This window comes from Acinonyx jubatus, chromosome B3 (genome assembly GCF_027475565.1).
Source record: "Acinonyx jubatus isolate Ajub_Pintada_27869175 chromosome B3, VMU_Ajub_asm_v1.0, whole genome shotgun sequence".
Lineage (NCBI taxonomy): Eukaryota > Metazoa > Chordata > Mammalia > Carnivora > Felidae > Acinonyx > Acinonyx jubatus.
In genome coordinates, this window is record NC_069386.1 from 85715543 (window position 1) to 85735526 (window position 19984).

At 36.6% G+C, this 19984-nt stretch overlaps 1 long non-coding RNA gene across 1 annotated transcript; it reads right to left on the minus strand.

Moving 5' to 3' along the window:
- Nucleotides 1-1637: 1637 nt before the first annotated feature.
- On the minus strand, nt 1638-19405 carry LOC128316213 (uncharacterized). Its single transcript, XR_008299802.1, has 3 exons — nt 19087-19405; nt 11386-11488; nt 1638-1789 (listed from the first exon to the last, which is right to left on the minus strand). It is a non-coding gene; the product is annotated as an uncharacterized LOC128316213 (long non-coding RNA).
- Nucleotides 19406-19984: the final 579 nt, after the last annotated feature.

Consider the following 19984-nt stretch of genomic DNA (forward strand, 5'->3'; position numbering starts at 1 on the left):
TAACATAGTTTTTATATGCCAGGAACTATGCCAAATATATTGCATGTCTAAATTACCACAACAACCCTGTGAAGTCACTATAAGCTTGATGACAATAAATAGTTAGTCTTGTTCACTGATAACATCTAGTACTTAGAACAGTGTCTGCCACATAATAGGGGTTTGATAAATATTTGTTGAATTAAATGATTTTTACACATGAAGAGAGTGAAAGCGCTCAGGACAAAAATGAAAAGTCATATTTTTGTTTGGCTAGGCTCTTTCTTACCTTCCATCCCTGTGGTACCATATAGCCGAATTTCCAGGAAAAACAATTTTTTCTAGGATGAGAAAAAAAATCAATAGTTCTACATAACTTCTGAGTTTTCCTTTGTGTGTACACAACAGCCAGGCCTCCAAGCTGCACATCAGATAACAGAACTGACAGTAGAGGACAAATGGCACTAATAGCTAGAGGTTGTAGTGATACTAAATGTATAGTTTTAGAAAGCTTTGAACATAGTAAATTAATATTTCTTCAGGCCTCTCATTTGTAGAGAATCTGGGCTGGAGTCTGAGGATCTGCCAGAGCTCCTGACTCCAGATGACAGGGGTAACATCAGCAGTCAGACTACAGAGGCCCCTAGGGACTCCTGTTTCTAAATATCTTATTGAACTATGGAGCTTCAGCCTCTTGAGGTTGGCCACAAACGGTCAGGAAAGACAGTTGAGAGGTACCATTGAGTACAGTCTGGATAACCATGTTAACTCACAGATCACCAAGCCACCTTTATATCTTTCACTGGAGTCTAGTTATTGCCCTATCTACAATCTAGGACAAAAGAGAGACTGTGAAAGTCTGCAGAACCAAAGCTTGGAATGGGAGAGGTCAAGAAGCCAAGCCAATCCATGCATAGGTCTAACTTGGGGTTTGCAGGCCACTGGACAATGCCATTCAAGAGATCTCTTCTAAAATGCAGGGGGTATTAGATAAGGTAGGTTAAAAAGAGGTAACATTGGTGATTTCAGAAAGTGAGAACCCAAAGACCATGGCAACCAAGCTTATCTTTACAGCCTTTTCCCCAAGCTCTCCATAAGTATTCAATGCCCTTTCTTTAGTACAAATACCACATATTTCTGGACCATATTCCAAACTCTGGGTAACTGAATTTTGACAGAATGAATATCAGCAAACTTAAGGAAGACAAATGAATTAGTGAAATGCCTTAATACAAAAAGCTGCTTCCTCGAAAGTGCAATCCCACACACTAGTATTCGTTTTTGATTTAAAGTTTCTGTTGATTATCCACAGTTCTGGATATGCTCCTTACTCTATTCTTAGTAGATCTCCAGCCAGGAATCTGAACATAACGAAAGAAATTTTCTAGGGGACTATAGATACAAAGACTATCAGTTAAAAGAGTTGTCCCTAAAGGTAATATTTAATATTGATACCAATATCTTGTATCATTTTACCTTGGGAGACTAAAAAAGGCAGAATGGCTCAAATATTAATAATTACTTTAAAAATAATTCAAAAAATTTATTTATTCTTATAGCTATTCAATTTATTGAATAAATTTATTCAATAAATTTATTCTTTAGCTGTAAATTTATTCTTATAGCTATTCAATATGATTTACTGTAAATTCTTTAGTTTCTTGTTAGTTGATCGGTGAATGCATACACACATACACTATGAAATCATTAGTGTTCTTGCAAATTACTTACAACATCCACATGCCTCCTTTCCAACCTCTTGATCCCTTCCCAAGGCCAGTGACGAATAGCTTTTGTTGCTGGCACAAAGCTAAAAAGAAATTGTAAAAATTATTACATGACCTTGAGATCGATAATCTAAAAAACATGCTGGAAAAGAAATCATTATTTTTTAGAGTTTTAACAAAAGCCTCTGACTTTCTGACTTGAACTTGAATCTAGGGTAAGTAACTACCATTTCATTTGTAAATGGACTTTCTTTCTATCACCCTTTATTCATTTCCCAAGGAGTCACTAGACTGCTGTTAAAACAAACATAAAAATGGAAAAGTTTCAGGAACAAACATCATCCTGAATCATATTGTCCTTGTTGCATGAAATAGGAGAAGCAAACAATAGAGTTCTTTCTGACTTTTGAAAGTGGGAAACTATTTCTGTATCCAGTAGATAATGTAATTTTCTATAAGTGGTGAACATCTACAGGTGATTAAAGGAAAATGTTTTAAGACTAATAGCTGAAGATGAGTTACTGTTAAATAGGCTTTCTAGGGGGCGTCTGGGTGGCTCAGTGGGTTAAGTATCCGACTTCGGCTCAGGTCATGATCTCGCAGTTCATGGGTTCGAGCCCCATATTGAGCTCTGTGCTAACAGCTCAGAGCTTGGAGCCTGCTTAGGATTCTGTGTCTTCCTCGCTCTCTGCCCCTCCCCCACTCATGCTCTGTCTCACTCTGTCTCTCAAAAATAAATAAATGCAAAAAAAAATAGGGCTTTCTAATGAAAACAGGTCTTTACAAATAAGATATTTAAAATGCATTGTAATTTTAGAGCCTGGAACTGCTTCTAGCATATCATAAGGGCTCAGTAAATATTTGCATAATTGAATGAATTTTACTGATAGGGAAAGTATGATATATAGTAAATGAAATGTGGTGTTCTTGTCAGACTAAACACTAACCTTTCATCACTACCACACAGAACAGTGGAATATTCAAGTAAAACTATTTCATCTGTTGAACAATTATGATTCCTTTATTTGCTTCTAAAACATTGCAATAATATAACTGTACATAAGCAAGCCAGTAATCATAGTTTCAAAGATGGCATACTGTCCCTTCAAACCAAAAACTATATAAAATTTTACAAGTAGGAATGAGTAAAAAGTCTAATATGGGTAAAACTAAAATTCAAGTTTTAAAATCCAGGATGTCCATTAAGGAAACCTATTAAGGGGCAGTGAATAAGGCATCCCCTATATTTATTGCTTTTTATGTAGTAAGATAAAAGCTTGAGGTAAGTGTTAGATCTAAGATCATATTGATTCCAACACCAAAGTTAATTTTAAATATCCTGCTACCTAATTTATTTCAATGTGTTCTTCTGACCACCAATACATAAGAATGAGATTTAAGCAAATCCAACACTTTTCTGTCAGTTAGGAACATTCTTTACTTTTTAGTGTTGGATAGATGGTTCCTTTTTGTCATGAAGGCCAATAGAATTTCAGTATAATAAGGATAATTCAATATAATTCAGTATAATATAAAACTTTTCAAATTAGGGAAGCATTGTTTTATCCTCCTCTTACTATTATTTATATTTGGCCATTTCATTCTTTATTTGCATTCCTACCTCAGGGAAAGAAAAAGTAGGTAAAGAAGGTAAAATTAAGATAATTAATTATAACTATTTGCTCAAAAGTAAGGATAGATGAGATGGGAAGCTCGAAACCGGTCCCGAAGCAAGAACTCTTGAGGAATCTGTATTTTTGCCAAAGATGATAAACAATATAAATTTTTTCACCGATTAGCTTTTTGCATAATATTGGTCTTAACGGTGAGTCTCTCCATAGTCATCTAAAGAGATGATTTGGTCTAGGTTTAGAGATAGTGGATGTAGTGAAGGAGGGCTGATATTGGAGCTTCTCACAATGAGAATTTATATTTAAAAATAAATTGTGCAGTTATACTTGCCCAACATTCAGATTTTCTCGTTTAGTTCCAGTTTTATATTACTTGTTTTAAACAAGAAACAATATATTTATTTGTTCTGAAAATGTGGGTAAATATGAACTTGGTGTAACGTCCAGGGAATCATTGTCCATTTGGCTTCAAATCTGCTCATGTGTAAACATTTTCTCGTTTTAGTTAGTATTATCCCCTGGGTGTAATCAAGAAACAACTGCTCTGTAGTTCAACTTTCCGGTTGGTGGGTGGAATATGTGAGACTTACTGAAAGGGCACTATCGTGAAAGATGATTGCAAATACTGAATCTAGACTTCTAGGGCAAATAAGCCCATAAAATTTAATAAAGTGCTGGGGTGCAAGGCAAGTGAAGTGGAAAAGTCAGAATTGTACTGACTTAAGTAGGTTTCTGATTTGTATATGAACTTGATCATTTGCCATTGATTTTCAAATCATTGGTTCTACAGCTAGATAGGCATAAATAATAGATAACTTTTGGTTTGTTTCAGATATTAAAATTCTATCCCAAAAGCTGCTTTTATAGAGTATAAAACACACTGATATATTGAGATCCTAATGTGCATATGTATTTTATGATATGTGTATGAATCTATATATTTAAGTCTGAGACTCTTAATGATTTATAGGCCAGTTAGTATCAGTGGTTAAAATCAAAGGATAATGCTAATGGGTTCTATGTCATGGGTAGGAATATTACAAGGCAAAATAACCATTGAATTATGTATAATGTTTTCCGGGCTTCACCACTGGATGCTATAATTTGGCTGACTATTTTTAAGATGGCTCATTGATCACAAAGGATGACATAAGAAAGTGTCAAAATTTTTCAGCCATATAAATACAAGTAATCAGAATGTTATTAAGCATATAGTAAGTGTTACAAAAATATTAGCTATTATTATTACTACTACTATACAATGGACTACTGTGAAGATAAGCAGAAGTTATCTATACAGTAACCAGTAGTTACTATTCTACTCATAGCAACTAATACCAGTTTCATAGATGAAGGGCCACACACAACTATAATAAATGGCTGCAATTTTATAGGTATTATAGGTGTTGGCAGGTAAATACATTTGTTCATTTCCTCTTTTTTGACATCTAGGAGAGGTGATCCTATTGGACAATGCTATCTTGAAGTGACATATTCAATGGATAGTTTCCTTAAGGAAGTATTTATAATAACAGAGAGGAAAGAATAGACTGTTTGCTATTTTCATATTTCATAGATGTGCCCAATATCTATCAAGGGATGATGGTACTTTAATGTAAATCACACAAATTTAAGCATGCATTTCTGCTGTAGAAGCTACTGTGATTGAAGTTATAGCTATAATTTCAAATTTTAAAACCTTACAAGAGGACTAAGCTTCAGTTAAATTCTATTAGAAAATTATTTAAACTGTGTATCTATTCAGAAGAAGAAATAAAGGCAGCCCCAGGGCACGAAGATTGTCTGTCAGAGCAGATAACATAACTCACATCATCCTTTTACTAGAGTGAACATATGACAAGAGAGGGAGATTTCACTCAGGTCAATAGATTTGTGCAAACCCAAAGTTGAAAAGGCCTTCTGGGTAAGCATTGCAAAATATTAGCTTGTAACATTCACCCAAAAAGAGACACTCTCCAAATTTTAATGCAGCAATTGTCATAAGAACCTTGGCCTCCACAGTTGACCATAAGTAACATCAAGTTTTATTGCAATTCTATGTCAAATTTGCATAAACATGATTTATTGCTTGTTTAAATTACCCTCTTTCCATCACTTCTCAGTCTGTTTATCCAGTGGTACTAACTTCCAAAAAATTGCTTTTTTTTTAAGGAATTAAATTTTAAAGAATTTTCTGATTTTACTAAAGTTAAGAAATGATAAGCAATTTTTGATAGTTCTTATACAAATCCATATTCTGTTCCTTGTTTCTTTGGGAGACTTGACTTTGATGAATCCCAGAATGGTAAATCCACCAATAAAATAATATTTAAGTTGGAGCAAATGTACTTAATAGGTTCGCTGTCAAGAAGAAACTTCTGAGATTTTCATACTAGACGGAAACAATAAAAAAACTAAAAGGTAACCTGCAGAATGGAGAAGGTGACATATGGCATATCTGATAAAGGGTTAGTATACAAAATATACAAAGAACTTAAAAAAACTCTACACCCAGGGGCATCTGGGTGGCTCAGTCGGTTAAGCGTTGACTGTTGGTTTCAGCTCAGTTCATGAACTTGGTGGTTGTGAGTTCAAGCCCTCCATTGGGCTCTTCACTGACAATGTGGAGCCTAAGATTCTCTCCCTCTCTCCCTGTCTCTCTGCCCCTTCCCCTCTCTCTCAAAATAAATAAGTAAATTTTAAAAAACCCTCAACATTCAAAAAACAAATAACCTAGCTTTAAAAAATGGTCAGAAGATATGAATAGACATTATTCTCCCAAAAATGTGGGGCACCTGGGTGGCTCAGTTGGTTAAGCATTCGACTTCAGCTCGGGTCATGATCTCTCATGGTTCATGGGTTTGAGCCCTGCATAGGGCTCTGTGCAGACAGTTCAGAGCCTGCTTTGGATTCTGTAACTCCCTCTCTCTCTCTGCTCCTCCCCTGCTCATGCTCTGTTTTTCTCTGTCTCTCAAAAAATAAATAAACATTAAAAATTTTAAAACAAAAAGACATACAGATGGCCAACAGACACATGAAAAGATGCTTAACATCACTTATCATCAGGGAGATACAAATCAAAACTATGATGAGATACTACCTAACACCTGTCAGAATGGCTAAAATTAACAATACAAAGAAACAACAGGCTTTGATGAGGATGCAGAGAAAGGGGAATCCTCTTACACTGTTGGTGGGAATGCAAAATGGTACAGTCATTCTGGAAAACAGTATGGAGTTTCCTCAAAAAGTTACAAATAGAATTACCCTATGACCCAGCAATTGCAGTACTAGGTATTTACCTAAAAGATAAGGAAATACCGATTCAAAGGGACACATGAACTCCGGTGTTTATAGCAGTATTATAAACAATAGTCAAAGTATGGAAAGAGCCCAAATGTCCACCAATTGATGAATGGACAAAGAAGAGGTGGCATATATATCCATAGAATATTACTCAGCCATAGAAATTAATGAAATCTTGCCATTTGCAACGATGTGGATGGAGCTAGCGAGTATTATGCTAAGCGAAATAAATCTATCAGAGAAAGACAAATACCATATGATTTCACGCATATGTGGAATTTAAGAAACAAAACAGATGAACATATGGGAGGGGGAAGAAAAGAGAGAGAGGCAGACCCAGAAACAGACTCTTAACTGTAGAGAACAAACCGATGGTTGCCAGAAGGGAGGTGGGTGGGGAGATGGGTTAAATGGGTGATGGGGTTAGTGATGAGCACCAGGTGATGTATGGAAGTATTAAATCACTCTGTTGTACATCTGAAACCAATATTACACTGTATGTTAATTAACTGGAATTTAAATAAAAACTAAAAATTATGGGGCGCCTGGGTAGCTCAGTCAGTTGAGTGTCTGACTTCAGCTCGGGTCATGATCTCGCAGTTTGTGGGTTTGGGCCCCACATTGGGCTCCGTGCTGACAACTCAGGGCCTGGAGCCTGGTTCAGGTTCTGTATGTATGTCTCTCTCTTTGCCCCTCCTCCATTCACACTCTCTGTCTCTGTCTCTGTCTCTCTGTAAATGAATAAACATTTAAAAAATAAATTAAAACTGAAAAATTTTTTAAATGAAAATAAAAAGATAAAAATGTATCATTATACTAGGATCTAACTAGAAACTCTAATGAAAAGGAAAATAATTTATTTTCATAAGAATTTACCTTAAATACTGTTAAAACTATTTTGTAAAATTGGTAGCAGAAGTGTACAAATGCCAAAAATGTGAAGAACAAATAATATGAATTAAAACACATTTTATAGGACACTATGTGTGTCATTTTAGTAGGTAGTGCTTTTGTCACATCACCATTAAATGTCTCCCTGACAGATGATGGAATTCATTAACAGACTAATAAATCTCAACATGAAATGTTAAGGAAAAATGGAAGCTATTATTTGGACAACTATGTGGTCTCTAAGTAAATTTACCAGGAAAAATGGAATGGCTCATTAACACTAATGGAAATGACAGCAAGGTGTCTGTGGAATGGTGAGATTTAATTTATCAGTATCTGGATTTATAGGTAATTACTTAAAACATGTGGTTGGATCACATGGTATTTTAAATTGCATGATTCTGACATTATGTTAACCAGGGCACCCTGACCTTCTGTCTCCGCGCACGTAAGTCTGAGAAACAAAATCTATTCTAGCTAATGCCCGATGTAGTGTATTTTGTGTATTATTGGTATGGGAATTCCTGTGAAAACGGTTTGTCAGTATGCAGTGCTATACAGTGCTACTTAATTGGAACCCAAATAAGTTGACCCAATTGTACCAATGTTATAATGAATATAAAGGCAACATCCAAAGATGTTCAATGTACAATGGACCCTGTTTGGGTAATTGATCTAATTGTGCTCTTGAACAACGATCCTATTTATGAGTCTGGTTTCTTCTATTTAACATGTAAGGGCTTTAAGTATATGTTCTCAAATGCATGGCTTATTTACCTTAATACCTGCTGGGAATTAAAGGGTTGCATCTACTCAGATTGAATGAAAAGCATCTACCACTGGATAAGGCACTAGTACAGCACCTATCACAAGATAAGTACTTTTATTATTGGTTTCCCATTGTTTTGATATAAATGAAATAGGAATACTGGTTATAGCAAATGCATTCTGAGTACAGATAGAGCAGCCAGAGTAATATTGCAAAATGAAGGTCAGGTCATGTCAGCCCTTTACTCAAAACCCTCCACTTCCAAATACAACGTGATATCCTCAATTGGAGCAGAATGTAGAAAACAGGAAAAGCACACGAGAGGAAAAAATTGATAAATTCAAACAGAGTCTATAGTTTACTTAGTAGTATTATAACCATGTCAACTTCTTAATTTTGGAAAAATCCACTATGATCATATAAGATATTAACATTAGGGGAAGCTGGGTAAAGGGTATAGAGGAGCTCTGCCATTATCCTGACAATTTTTCCATATATTTAGAACTTTTTGAAAATAAAAACTTTATTTATTTAAAAAGAAACAAAACATGCATTTGCTTCCTATGTCACCCTAATAAAAGCCAAAGGCCTTACAAGACCCCTGAGGCACTCCATGTTCTGACACCCCAGTACTTCTCTGATCTCAACTCCTATTACTCTCTCCCATGCTTACTCCTCTCCAGTCACTGTACTCCTTGCTATTTCTCCAGTACACCATGCATGTTCTCACCACAGGGCCTTTGTGGTTACTTCTCTCCTTGAAACATTCTCCCTCCAGCTATCCACAAGGCTCACTCTCACATCTTTCCAGTCTCTACATAAAGACCTTCTCAGGGAGGCCATCCCTGGCCTTGTTTGTTTTCTCTACTAGAAAGTAAATTCCAAGGGGGTCAAGGAATTTTGCATGTTTTTTTATTACTTTATCCCCTGTGCTTGGAACAGTGCTTGATATGCAGTGAATACCTGATAAATATTTGTTGAATGAATGTACAATGAAGGAAGAAATAAAGAGATAATGGAAGATAGATGGACCAAATGGTGCTAGACAACACTAGGTCTTTAAAATACATTTATAATCATTAAATTTCATGGAATCATACAATTTTTAAATAAGAAGGATTTTTCTTTTTATTGTTCCATCATCCAACATGCTATTTTTGCAATGATTTGTATTTATTGTTATTGCTAATAAAAATGGAAACAGATGTTATAGCTTGATTTTTCGATCTTGGACAGAATTACCTGTGAAAATAATTTGTTTTTGGACCTTCATACTAATTAACTGATATAATAGTTACTCTGCAAAGATGCGCTGTTTCATCCCCATCAGTATATTAAAGAAATACATTTTCAACCTCTTTTTGAAACTTTCCCTTGTTCTTGCCATACTTAGTAGTGCTTACTCCCTTTGTCCCCTTAAAAAATTTTTTTTAAATTTTATTTTAGAGAAAGAGAGAATCTTAAGCAGGCTCCTGACACAGGACTTGAAACTATGACCCCAGGCTTATGACCTGAGCTGAAATTAAGAGTCAGGTGCTCAACCGAGCCACCCAGCCACCTCACTCTTTGTCCCTTTCTAACTATGCCTATCATCACTTACTGCTTCTGTTTATAGTCATGTGACATGACAAAGGTGTATGTGGATTTTCGGTTCAAACATTTCAATGTAGACTGAACACTGACAACCCAGAAAGGTAAAAGAGTACTAGGTATATTTTTACACATGCCCCCCAACACACACACACACACACACACACACACACACACACACACGCAGGGATTATGTAGACCTAAGCACACTGACATCCTTAAATTCTGTATTTCCAAGGCTATGGCTTTTAATCTAGTTTCCACGTATTTTTTTATTATTTTAATGTTAATTTTTAAGAGAGAGACAGAGCACACACATAAGTGGGGGAGGGGCAGAGAGAGAGAGAGAGAGACAGAGAGAGAGAATCTGAAGCAGGCTCCAGGCTCCAAGCTGTCTGCACAGAGCCTGGTGTGGGGTTCGAACTCAGGAACCATGAGATCATGACCTGAGCCAAAGTCGGATGCTTAACTGACTGAGGCATCCAGGTACCCCTAGTTTCAATGTATTTTTAAATCAGGCCAATTATTGCATAAATAAAAATGAAAGTTCATAAAGATACATGTTTATAAGTTTATCCAAATGCATTATAAGCAAACATTATGAGTGTGTTATGATGGTGACAGTGGGTTACATATTGTCAAATTAGAGGAAGGAGTATTGTCATCCTCTAATCCCTTCCACTCTACCCCCAAAAGGATCAACAGGTAAATGTCCAAATATAAATGTTCTAGTATTCCATATTAGTATATTCTGTTAACTATGCATATATATTATACATATAAAATATACTTAGTTATTTAATATATATTAATATATATATTATATATATATTTCTTATACTTTCCTTATCACTACCCCTGGGTAGTGTTACTTACATTGTCTACTTATTTATAAGAGCTCACAATTTGTGGTGCTCACACTCTCACTGCTTCTGCAAAGAGATATTTGGGAAATCTGGTCCCAAGGCAGACAGAGGGCCATGGTAGCTTAGGTCCCTGTAATACCACAGTATCAAATGAGACGTTCAATCACTTGTGAACCCCCTGCTCTCCACCTCTAGTTTTCCAGTTTTCGACTTTATCTCATTTTGTGTCAAACCCTTGTGGAGGTGTCATCTGTATATGTTCTCCACTCTCTAGGATGTGACTCATCTTGGCCTGGAAACTTGGAGCACATTTAGAACAGCCAGGTGTTTTCTTAGATTGTTCTGCTCCATCTTGGACTTCCTTTCCTCCCTAACAATGTTTTCCTACACTTTTTAGTGCCAATATAATTCATAATAGAGAAGAAAAAATCACAGTGCTAACTAAAAAGACATTTCAGAAGTATAAAGCAGCAGGTTTTAGAAACAAATTATGTGTAAAGTTTTAGGGAAATATGGAGCTGAGGGCAATTTCCAGGATTGGGGGTGGTGTATTACTCAGAGCTCTCCAGTAAAAACAAATAGAATGTTATATACATAAAGAGGCTGGTTATAAGGAATTAGCTTACATGATTATGGAGGCTTTAGAGATCCCAAGATCTGCAGTCAGCAAGCTGGAGACCGAGGAGAGCAGATGGTATTAGCTGATGGTTTCAGTTCAATTCTGAAGGCCTGTGAACCAGAAAAATGGAGTATAAATCTCAGTCCTAATCTAAATCCAAAGGTAGGAGAAGATAAATGACCCAGCTTAAAGACAGGCAGAGAGAGCAAATCCTCTCTTGCTTGGCCTTTTTGTTCTGTTCGGGTCTTCAACAGACTAGATGAAACCCACTCACTTAGAAGAGGGCAATCTGCTTTACTCAATCTACCAATTCAAATGTTAATCTCAATCAGAAACACTGTCACAGATGTATCCAGAATAATGTTTAACCAAATATCTGGGTACCCCAAAGCCCAGTCAAGTTGACACATAAGATTAAACATCCTAGGTAGCAGGTGAATTGTGAGGTTTTCATTAGCAGGAGGAAAAGAAAGATTTGACTTCTACACATGCACAGTATGAAGTTGCCATGAAATATCTAGTTGGAAATATTGTTTGCAGCCAAGGAATGATTTTGAGACTCTTGATTTAGACTTGGTGAGAGTTTAAGTAATATAAATGGTTAAAATTGCCCAGGAAGAACCTATAGGTTTGTTAACTCCATCATTTATTGAACATCTATAATATGATGCATAACTAAGAAGCACTAGGAATATAATAGTTAACAAAACAAAGAGAGTTCTTACCATAATGGAATGTAAATTCAGAGAAGGAGAAAGATATAAAGTAAATAAACAACTTGTTCCATCAAAAAGAGTAAATATAACAATGAAAAATGTGACAACTTCTAAGGAGATATAACAAGGGAATCTGACTTAATCTGGAGTGATTGGGAAGACTTTCCTGGGAGAGTAACGTTTACACTAAGACCTGAAGGTTGTGTAGGCAAAACAACAACAGCATGGTACTAGAGAAACTGAAATGCAGCTTTGTGTCTGCAACTTTGCAATGAAGAGAAGTTTCAAGAAACAAGACTACAGAAGAAGCTAAAGTCAGATCATGCAGAACCTTCTAGGCAATAAGAAGGTTAAATAGATTAAATTACTTATTAAAAATTCTTCACTCACCTACAGTAGTATGATGCAGTCCCCTCTTGTCATGCCTTCATGCTAAGTACAGGATACTCCCTTAGCCTTTGATTTTGGGTTAGACTATATGATTTGCTTTGGGAGGTGAAATGTCAGCAGATTTAATGTAAGTATAAAAGTATGAAATATGCATGCATTGTTGGGCTTGCTCTCTTGTACTCTTGTCACTCCCATGAAAAATATATGACTCAGGCAGGCTATTAGTCAAAAGAGAATGAGAAACTTATGGAGCAGACCTACCTAGGTAAGATCAGTTGAACTCTGTCTAAACAACCTGACATTCAACCAACCTGCAGACATGATAGTAGAACGAACCATTGTTCTATACCACTGAGCTTTGGAGTGGTTTGTTACACAGCAAAAACTGACTAATGACTTAAGGAAAAGTAATGTTTAAGGGATCAGTTAAGGAAAAGGAACCATAAGGGTAGACTAAGAAGAGTAAGTCAGAGTGGTAGCAAGGAAATAATGAGAAAACAGTGTTGAGGAAACCAAGATTGAAAAAAATTTCAAGGCAGAAATGGTCAGACTACAGGGAGATCACCCAGAATGCAAAGTAAAAATAAACCACTGACTTTGTAAATTAGAAGTCCATTTTTTTGTTGACTTTTGCCAAAGCATATTCAGCTAATTTGGTGGAAGCAGAAATCATATTTCAGTGGGTTGAAAAATAAGTGGAAATGGAGAAAGTAGAGGCGGGATGTGTAAACCTCTCTTGAGTATTACAATGACATGGAGGAAGGCAGAATCAAAGAATATACAAAGACCACCAGAGAAAAGTCAGAATTTAATTTGTTTCCTTGTCAAGCAGAGCAGAGCCAAGCCATTCAGGTAGAGTTCAGCGGGTCTATGTAAGCCGAAAGAGGAAGGACTAGGCATGAGGCCAAAGGGGGAATTGATTCCACATGAGAAAGGATTCTATGCGTTAAATTTGAATTTGTTAAGAAGAGGATTACAATTTGTCTCCTGGAATTGGTTGTTAGACAGCTTTATGTCACAGAAATATGTGAAAGTTTTCAAGAGTCCCAGAAATGTTCTGTTGGGTTTAGGGACTACATATTACATATTTTTTATATGCACTTTCATATACTTGGGACTTGGCACATTTTTCTTTTGCCCTAGGTGAAGACTGGAAGAGAAGGCAGTCAAAGGTACAGCTTTTAGAATGTTTTAAAGATGTTTTAAACAGGTTTCTAGGTTTAAAGTATTTAATGGAGGGAGACAGAGTGACCAGTCTATGAGACAGAGAGGTCAAGAGCATCAGAAAGTAGAGATACCTCTTCCTCTAATACAGAAGGTGACACTGGAATGGAAATGAGGTTGAGGGTAGAAACTGAAGGCTGGAAGACTTCAATCCCATTGACTTCTGCTTTCTATGGAAGTTAAAGGTGGATCGTTTGCCAAGAGTGAAGAAACAGGATATATCCCTTCTGTGATCACCTTCTTGTTCCAAACACCATTTTAAGAACATAGTTTTACCCATAGCAACTTTTACATGTCTCAATTCATTTTTTCAGCTTCCTGGCAGTCCCTCCTAATTTAAAGTTCATGAATATACATGGAAGTGTAAATTGATAAAAATGTGGGAAGCAATATGGTAATTGGTATAAAAATGTTAAATGTTCATACACTTTGATTTAATAATCCCACTTCTAGGAATTTATGAAAATTAGAAAATGATGCACAAAATTGGTAATTGAAAAATTGTTTATATTAGTGAAAAAATGGATAAAACCTAAACATACGCCAATAAGGATTTGTGAAAGTAAATTGTAGTATGAACATACATACAGTAAAATTCCATGCAAAAATAAAAATTATAATATAGATTTATACCTATGTCTACAATTGTCAAATGAAGAAAAGTCAGAGACTAGTATAGTTTGCTACCATAATGTGATTCCACTTATGTAAAATTGTTTATATTGTAGTATGTGTGTGCATGAAAATGTGAGTAAAAATCAAATTGTTAACGGTACTGATTTATTGGTTGAAAACTACGGAGTAGTTTTTACTTTCCACTTTTTATTTATTTATTGTTTGAATTTTTGTATGAAGATTTATCACAGGTGTTATATAAATGAGCGATGGATGACCTCTGTGTCATAAGCCAGTTTGCTTATTTCTTTACTACAGGCTGAAACTTGTTAGCTCTAAAATCCACCAGTACCAGACTCAAATTTTGACACATTCAGTTGTTTGAAAAATAGCCCAAGCAATCATTAAAAAAAAAAAAGTTCTTTAACCATTTAAGCCTATCTGCTTTGCATACCTTGGGAAACCTCACTGCGCAGTTATTACTCATTGTTAACAGATAGCAATGTGGTTATAAGCTGCTATGGCCCTTAGGAGCTTTCTGACCCAGAGACTCATTGCAGTGCTGCTGAAAAATATCATCTAGATGTGTAAAGTCCCTCTCTGATAGCCCTTCCCCCCCTCCAGAAGTCCTTTTGTGATCCTCCTATTCTAGATGGGGGTCCTCTTGCCTATGGTCTCATGCAGTGAAGGACTCCCCCTTCACTACCCTGTCCAAGTGCTGCCCAGCAAAGTTTGCTGTGTGTTGCTATTTCCCATGGTCATATATATTACACTGATGAGCCATGAGCCCTCAGATCCATTGGACCTCCTACAATAGGCATTTGTAACAGCACGTAAAAATAATAAAACAGTTTTTTAAACCAATTTTTAAAAAAAAGAATTTAAATGGGTCCCCTATATGTGTCAAGGGGAAACTGGGAGGGACCCAGCTTCCAAGAAAAGGTACCTTGCAAAAACCAGGGCCCTGGGAGACTTAATTCTCCAGGCCAGAGGGTCTCAATTAACAACCAAGGTCAGACAGAAACTATCCTACCCAGGATCATAAAATCACATTGTCTTGCTTTTGATCACAAATACTTTCTGATTTTAATATCACCCAGGTTCTGTGATTAATATTCAGGCAGTGGATATTTTAGGTGTTATTTCAGAACAGTTTTCCAATTCTTAACCTGGTGAGTCACCAGGGACCTCCCATAATTTCCTCCTTCCTCTTGTGATACTTGCTCTTTCTGTAAAAGTTAGTTTCATAGATTCATCTGGCTATTGTTTGCCTTCCTCCTCCCCAGTCAGATTGCAGGCCAACGAACCTCCATGTTTCTCCTTCATGGAGTGCTCCCCTCCCTTTGGAAAGAGTCTTCATTTCTTTATCCTCAACTGTGTTTCAGAATCCAAATGCAGTTTGTTGATGCCATCTGCATCTCTCAGGTCTTTCTCTCCCCACTTGCAAAGCAGATAACTACTTTTTAACTACCCAGACCACTCCCTAAACTATCTTTACTGATTAAATAAAATTACTAACAAAAAATATTTACTAACAAAAAATAATCACTAGTTAATACCAGACTTTGATAATCAACAGATTATAAAGCAAAGCATACTATATTTCTGCATCTATATTATCTTTATTTATATCCATATTCCTACCTTCCAGATTGGGCTGCAGATTTGCAAATTCAGCAGATTTTCTTGTTAATTTGACACATTAAACAAATAAACAGCTACTATGTATTGAACCTTTGTGCCAAATAGATGAGACAGGTGATAAGAATCATTCCCACTTTTCATTAAGAAATATGACTTGCCTTCAAGAAGTCAGGAGAAAAACTTGGCCACAGAATTAGTAAGAAGGCAGTTAGTTATGGAGGAGGGAAATTAATTTCCTGAATTCCAATTCCACGCTGTTTGGAGATCTTCCTTGATAATCCTTGCCTCCCTTCTCCTCAACTATAAAAGTGCTTAGTGTTAATATTCCTCATGTGAGACACTATGATTTAACCAACAATGAAGAATGGAAAATAATACTCAAGGATTTATTTTTGCACACCTCCACATGAAGTACAGATAGAAAAGACCCAAAGAGGTGTCTGAAATGAATTTCAGTCCATGGAAGCTTTGCAATTTTTCCTCTCCTAACCTGTTGGAAAAAATGATTGCCAGGTGAACAGGCCTTTGTAGTAAGCCAGTACAAACCACTTTGATAGAATTACATGTTTCTTTTTCACTTAGGATCCTCTTCCCTTAGACCTTTTGTTCCTGCCCTTGTTTCTAATTCTCACTGTTCATTGGAAATGATTTACTACAGCTACAGACAGTCACTCTGCTTCTTTCCAAATGTCAATCCTCAGAATTTTCTCACACACTCTGAGAGCCATATCAAGAATAAAAAGACTCCCAAATCAAAGACTTTAATTGCAATCACTATTGAGGGCAGATCGGTATCTCAATAATTACTAAATTAACAGTGTTCACAACACAGTTCTTTCAGTGATCCAGGTTTTTCAGGCACAAAGTGGTTTCATCAATTCCTTACTTTCATTTCTTTTAAATAAACTAGGAATGTGCTTCAAAGAATAAACTTAAAGACTTCAGTTTTTACACTTGGTTCATCATTGCATATAATTAACACGTTCTTGTTCTCTACTTAATTTAGAACAACATTAAATTTCCATCCAGCCCACAAAAGTATATGTGCCTTATTGGAATGTAGTTAAGAAGCCCAGTTGTCAGTTGGCAAAAGCTTCATCCAGAGACATTTGGAACCCAATTTACCAGCAATGGGTTTATGCAAACTTGTGAAGAAGGCAAGTTTAGCATGTCTCCCTCTTAGTTCTCCTCCAAGCACCTTCATAGCCACCTCATTGCTATCTGTGGCTCAGAGGACCCCATATGGAGGGATGTGAAACTTCCTTTACAGGAAGCATATCTCCCAACATTTGTGCTAAAAGGGACCACTTTACCAACTAAGCAACTTGATCAAGTATGTATTACAGTAGCCATTTGAACAGTCGCTTCCTGAACATAATGCCTCTCTTGTCATCTAGACCCATTAGTGATTCGCCTGGGAGGAATTTCAGTTCTGGGGGCATAAATGTCTTCCTAGCCTCTCATTAAATATTTCTCACTATAAAAAAAGCCATGTGGTAACAACAACAACGATGATGATGATGATGATGATGATGATGATGAATAACAAGTATTCACAGGTCATTTATTTTGTTCCCAAAATTGTCCTAAGTGTTTTGCACATGTATTAACTTATTTGATCATCTTTAAAATCCTATGAGGTTGAAGCCACTATTAACTGTCATTTTACAGATTATCTTTTGATGAGGTGTAGTGACTGCTTTGCCATGGCTTTAGTGTCTTTCTCCTACTTAGGATTCTGTAATTACATGCAAAATTTTTTAGCAGTAGGTAGAGCATATCTGGGGTATCACCATGTACTGTTGGTTGTTGGTATTACCATGCACTGCAGCAAAATCCCTGACAGGGTAAGAAGAAAGGAATCAGTAGATAGAGACCAGAACTAGGCAGAAGCTCAGGCAACACTGGGGAGCTCTCACTGCAAAGGAAGAGAATGCAGGAAGGGTTTCTTTGACCCTTGCAGTTTTAAGATGTCATCTAACCATGGAAATATTCTGAGACATCTACAAAAGATATCCTTTGAGGAAGAACTGGTGACAGAAATTCTAGGAGTGTATGGCATTGATTTCTAGTTGCGGTCCCAAGATTTATTTACTCTTATTCTTTATAAGAGAGCTCCAATTTTATTCAGAGTGGCAATGTGCCCAGCTAAAATAATGTATTCCTCAGCTTCCTTTGGTGCTACAGTGACCATTTAACTGAGCTATGACCAGTAAGCTGTAAGCAAAAGCTATTAGGTGGGGAATACAGACAGCTAGGATGTGCCACTCTGCCTCTTCCCCTTTCCTACACTCTGCTTCCTGGAATTCAGATTTGATGGATGAAACTCCAAACACCATATTGGACCACTGCGATGACCTTGAAGATGGAGCTGGATACTAAGAAGGAAAGAACAGAAAAAAAGATGAAAGCTGGATCCCTGAAACCATGGAGCCACACTCACCTTGGACTGCACACCTCTGAACTGATTTTGTGTGGGATAAAATAGAACACGTCTTCATATGTTTAAGCCATTGTTATCTCTGGCTTTTTGTTATATGCAACTGATCACGATTCTAACTGGATACATAAACTTAGGTGGAGGTTTTACAGGCAGCAGAATCTTTCGATTTTTTACAAGAGAAGAAAACTTAAAAGACCTCTCTATCAATAGACTGGCCCTACAGAGACAGACCAGATGAAGAAATCTAGACCAGGAATTTCCCGAGCCCTGAATAAGGGAATTAACCTCTCTGCTTCTCAGTTTTCTCATTTACCACAAAAAGATGCTGGATTTGATCATCAGGTTGAAAATTCTGCAATTTTAAAAGCAAGAGAGAATAAAACACATACCAGTGTTGCTGGTCAAACCCTGCTAAAAGGATGTCAGGTTTAGTGAACTGTATGGTTTTCTCCTGTAGGGAGAGGTGACTCTGAATCGAATTCAACTCAAACCCTGTCTGAAGCAGCATGGCCATTCAGCGATTCCCCTCGGCACAGAGCTGCTACTGCTCTTGCAACAGGTCATGGTTACTATATCAGGGACCATTTGATTGGAATAAATAGAGGCTCGTTTAAATAAGCTTTAAGCTTAAGCTTAAGCTTGTATTCCTTATCCAAGTAATACAAAGATAACTTACTAACTCAAAAGGAACACCAGGTCAGGTAGTCCCAACAGAGAGACTGGGAATGTGAAAAGTGCAAAAATCCATCTCTGTTTGTTTGGTCAAAGTGGTATGAAATCTTTGCTTTCCTCTCCTGCTTCTCACTGGTGTCCAGCTTTCTCTGCCACAGCGCCTACACAACACAAAAATGAAAATGGCTTTCCAGTTCTACATCATCTTTTCTTTAAGTTAGCACACCCCATTGATTTAGATTCCATGTCATTCAAATTCTTAATTGCATCAGATTGGCTCACATTTAATTAGTAATGGCCCTGGGCAGGCATAACATCACAGACTACAGACACAGCAGGCAGGGCTTAGGGGTTGGTTCTCTAAGAAGGACCATGACCTGGCAGATACAATGGCATCTTCAGAGAAATAACAAGTTCTCCTAGCATTCCTCTTTAGGAGGCAACGTGTTTCTTTACTATCCAAGAGCTCCGTCCATGGGACGCTGCTGAGGTAGAACAGGGCTAATGTCCATGTCCCATATCAAGCCAGTAAGTTAGGCTTCCTAACCCACCTAGAGTGATAAAAATATATCACTGTTTTGAGTTTGTGACACTTGCTACACATGACATGTATGTATGGGTATACTTGGAATGATTATAGTAATTTGAAATAAAATTGGTTGTGAAATTTTTGTTGAGAATCTAGCAGCATCCCTTCAGATAATTAAAGTATCAGAGGCAGGACCAAAAGCTGCTAATTTAACTTCTCTTTTGTCTATTTCTCTAGCTCCTGTTACAGCACTTTCCACTTCATACAGACCTTGTCTATATTATTCAGGCCTTTCTAATTCCTGTTTTAACCAATCCCAAACTCTGTTATTTGTGGATCACCTTGATAATTCTATATTTTAATTGGATAGGAT